The following is a 4,736-nucleotide window of genomic DNA, read 5'->3' as shown; positions in this document are numbered from 1 at the left end:
AAAAGTTTATTCTAGTTGAGCAGAGAAGAGAGACCAGAGATTTTATGTTCAGCAAATTTAAATGCCAAAAAAAAAAAAAAATGTTCATCGGGGCTCTAACAGCCATGAAAGCCATTAGAACACTGATTTCAAAAGTACAGTTGACAGTTTGTCTGAAGTGAATGAAAGTGAATGAGGAGTTACTCAATTTGTGTCCTCCAAAAACATGGATATAGTCAAGACATCAGAGTGTTACAAACATATATGGTGGATTTAGAGTCTTCATTGGACAAGCTGCGGCTGCTGTGATGGCTTGGCGTACCCGCGACGATGCAGAGGGGAACAGATATTTCCAGGATGACCTTTACTGCCCTATCCTGCTCAGTGTTCTCACATAAGCGAGCCAGTTTATTCATTATGGGATTTCGAAAGACATGCAGGACACAATATAATATTACAGTCTTGAAGTAAGATTATTTTTGTGAAAGCGTGCAACAATTGAGTGCTTGCACCTGATGTTGGTTTGCATTTCAGCAGTTTTATGCAAGACAGCCCGTTGCAGCAAGGGTCAGGGGTTTGGACGAATAACAGTACAAGGTTATTTTTGGTAATTGAAGACAAGATCATACACGTTAAAAAATATATAAAAATTGCCATGAAATTTCCATCATTTAATTTGCCTATACATGTACGAAGGTGTCATGGGATTTACACATTTCTCGCCACCTGCTCCAACACTGACCATCCGGCCGGGCACCTTTTGATACATTCTCTCTGGCGCTGCGGTGCATGGTAATGTCATAAAAAGTAAATGTTCTGCAGCATATTAATGCCTCAAAAATTACAACCGCATAATAATTGTGTGGGGCACGTGACTTTCAGAACAACAGCAGTGGAGCACGAGACATTTTTCACTCACTGGCATGCTTCAGGCTGCATGTCAACACAAACATGGTATCCTCCACCACTGCTTGAGAAACGGTCTACCCCTTCTTGCAAAGCAAATTATTTAGTGATATAAACGCACAGAAAAGTGTTCTGTGGCCAGATCATGTTGCTCTATTGATATTTTTGAAAAAGTAAAATAATCCATGGTCATTTAAGAACAGTTGGCTGGCTACACTTGATCTTTTGTTAAATATTGGTGCACGGCTGTTTGTTTAGTCAAATTAGACCCGTAGCCGGTTCAACCACTGCTTATTAACATGAAGCGATATTGTTTTCACTTTGTTTGATAGAACGAGATGTCATTTGTTCAGGAGTCAGATGCCATGTGGGTAAAAGTTGTTTTTTCTACTCTGTTGGGATGGGAGACCTTTGAAAAGTGTGTGCTGTGGATATGGGCTGTCATTGTGAAAGTTTTGTGCCCTCTTTTTGGCATGGCTGTCATCTTGTAGGTGATGGAGTGGTGTGAAGGTTACGCCACAGGTGGGTTGTGCGGTTTTTAATGCCACGCCGAGAGAGCCCTGCTTTCCTGTACGGTCCAGTTCCCAAACCAGACTGTGATGGAGTCAGTCACGATTCTGTCCACTGCGCATCCAAAGAAAGTTGCTCGGCCGTTGGAGGGGAATTCAATTTTTTTCTCATCTCCCTCAAGAAGTACAGTCTTTGTTGAACCATTCATAATATGCTGTTGATGGGTCAATGGGAAGTCATCGCTGATGTGGGTACCAAGGAGCTTGAAGATTTCTATCCTCCCTTTTCTTTGTGGCGAGCGGAGGTGGGGGTGGTTGGTCTAAGAGTCGGTGTGCAGTTGTTCATGAATTTGCCAATCGTTGTTGATCAGATCCATAGTGCTGGGCTACGAAAACAAAATGTGTCAGTTGTCTGTTTTTTTTAACTGACCATTTTGCACCGCTGAATCAAAAAGTGGCATGGGTATTCTTCCGTCAGGTCAGGTTTTAATGCTAATTTGATTTTGAAAATTGAAAATCTTATGACTGAATCGATTACGTTTTTGTGATATAATGTGTTGATTTTCCTAAAGGTGTCTCCTCCCAATAAATTTTCTCGGAGAAAATCATGTCTTGTAACAGAATTTTGAATTACATTTTACTTCAATTTCTGTCAAGTGAATAACAGAAATTGGTCAAGGGAAGCACATGTGAAGTGAACGTTACGTCGTCATTCAGGGCATGAACTTCTGTCTCTTCAAACATCTTGAGTGCTCCGCAGTAACAGTAATCAGCCATTTTGACTGCATCCCAGTGTGCCTGATGCCTGGTCTCCATCTCTTTCATGTCCTGATGGAACCTCTTCCCCTGCTCATCACTCATTGATCACAGACTCTCAAGAAACTGAGCCATAAGTCCTCCATTTTGATGCTCATGTTGCATCCAAGTTTTCTGAAAGCAATCAGCATATTGGTGACAAGTTTGGCATCGTCCCTGGCATTGTTGTTTTCCAAGAAAGTTCTTTACGACCAGAACAAAAGTCTTCTGCTTCCAGTCCCACTTTGCTCTTAAAGTTTTTAAGGTCAGGGTCTCTGATGATCTGGCGGATTTGAGGACCATCAAAGATGCCAGCGTTCAACTTCTATACGGTTAATCCTGGAAAAGATGGCACGAGTGAGTGTAGCAGCCACCATCCTTTTCTAGAGCTTTTGCTGAACTGTTTATTGGGGGAAGAGTATCTTGTCTTTGTCTACCAGAGGAATGTTGATGACGTTCCTTACTCTGCAAGGCACCAATTCCTTCCGCACAGGCCAGTCCTTGTTTGTGTAACGCCGAGTGGTGTCCCTGCTATCCCACATGCACAGAAAGCATGAGTACGTGGAGAAGCCCGACTGTTGTCCCAACAAAAAAATTCATCATTTTCAGGTCAACATAAATAAGACACTCATGCTCATCATAAGTATTCTCCAGCACATACTTCCAGAGGTGTCAAGTAAAAAAGTAAAAATACCTTAAGTTAAAATGTGGGGCATCAATACTTTAGTTATTTTTCAGCATAATTTGTACTTTTACTCCTTATAATTTTCATAATTTTTAGTGTAGTTGGATGAAAAGTGTCCACCTTATTCCTATGCCTCATTAGCCTGAGCACGAATTATGTCCGCGACTCCTGCTATAGCGAACCACCGTTTTGTTCACACGGAAACTGTGAGAGTCCACTCTCTATGTCATGTGCGCGTGTTGATAGAGGACCAAAAAGCAGGGAAGCAGGACAACTAAGCAGAACAAAATTTATTGACAAAAACACTTGCAGGGGTACACTACCCCTGCAACAAAATCCAAAGCACAAAGCCCTGAAAATCTACAATAAACCAAAGTAACAAACAAACAAAACCCATGACAGTTAAACAAAACAACGTGACAGCAACAGCGACAAAATCCCATGACAGTAACACGACGATCTAACAAAGACTGATTGAACACAGGAAACTAAATACAAGGAAACTGACGAGACAACACGCAACAGCAGGACAAAACATAAAGGGTTGAGGGAGCTCATTGGTTGACAACAGCTGGACATAAAACCAAAAGAGGAAGGCAAAAGCACACAAGGAAACAAAACCAAAATGTAATCTCAACAAAAACAGAATCATGACAGTAATCCTCCCTCAAAGGACGGTTCCCAGATGTCACAAAGTCACCCAGTGGCGGCCGCAGAAACGGGTGGCAGCTGGAGGACGTGCGCCGCTGGAACGGATGGTGGCCGCAGGACGTGTGCCCCCGAAACAAGGACGGATGGCGGCCGCGGGTCATGCGCCAAAGGGACAGGAATGAGTAGCGGTTGCAAGATTTCTGTATGGTGTTGATGCAACACCAGCATTCTGTTTCTAACACTGTCTCCAAACTTTTAACACCGCCGATTTGCAGAGTTCAGCTCGTGTCAGGAATTCCTAATATGGCGCTACATGCATGGGTTGTGTGTATGTCATGTTGGAAAAGCAAAATACCGAGCATGTCAAGGAGTGTACATATACGACATGTGTACTTCAACATAATGCTCTCATGGTTATTGTCATGCAGCACAGGACGTTCCAAGAGCGGACGTAACTCAACAGAGGAGCGCTTAGTGTGAAATGGAAACTAGTATAAAACATGAGGCCGTGTATTAAATCAATAGTGATGTAGCAGGGAGGTCAGGTAGAGCAAGTATTACTGGATTCCTCTCGTCATTGAAGGTATCATCAGTCTTTTGAGCATCGGCTGCAGTCCTGACTGTGCATTGGTAATCCAAACTGCAGAAAACTCATTCCAGTAAACAAATCACATGTTTTCCTGATTCGATGTCGGGAACAGATTTGCCCTGCAGCACACGACAAGGCAAATATTCAGTCACCAATCGATATAAATTCATTCTGGATACAAGAGTTTCCCTACATAAGTGTATCCAGATCATTTCATTTTGATGTTTTTCTCAATGTCCTAATGTGAGCTTCATTACCTAAAATGGGATTGAAGCAACATGTCCGACAACTCAGCACTGTTTCAGGGTCTTACCTTATGTCGTGTTGCTTCAGTCAGATTCTCTGCTGGCCTCACCCGAGTGGGAGGTTTTTTTTTTTTTTTGTGTGTGTGTTTTTTTGTATAGAAGACAATGCTGTCAAAATGATTCCTGTTCAGACAGACCTGCCAAAAACAAGTGAAAGTGTTGTACCGTAATTAAAAAAAAAACCTCATCACGAAGTGCATTTCTATACAATACAATTCACTCCAATTCAGATGTAGTGCGATTTGACTGAAATAGTTGGAATACCTTTCATGAAACAGGCTTTGAAAAAAAAGCTGAATGAAACAAACTGTTGTCAC

At 42.1% G+C, this 4,736-nt stretch overlaps 1 long non-coding RNA gene across 1 annotated transcript; it reads right to left on the bottom strand.

The window, feature by feature from the left end:
* Positions 1 to 672: 672 nt before the first annotated feature.
* On the bottom strand, positions 673 to 2,790 carry LOC109524224 (uncharacterized). Its single transcript, XR_002169924.1, has 2 exons — positions 2,100 to 2,790; positions 673 to 1,780 (listed from the first exon to the last, which is right to left on the bottom strand). It is a non-coding gene; the product is annotated as an uncharacterized LOC109524224 (long non-coding RNA).
* Between the last annotated feature and the right edge of the window lie 1,946 nt (positions 2,791 to 4,736).

Source organism: Hippocampus comes, unplaced genomic scaffold (assembly GCF_001891065.2).
Source record: "Hippocampus comes isolate QL1 unplaced genomic scaffold, H_comes_QL1_v1.1 scaffold156, whole genome shotgun sequence".
NCBI classification, from domain to species: Eukaryota; Metazoa; Chordata; class Actinopteri; order Syngnathiformes; family Syngnathidae; genus Hippocampus; species Hippocampus comes.
The sequence above is the reverse complement of the archived record's forward strand: the minus strand, read 5'-3'. Positions and strand labels throughout refer to the sequence as shown.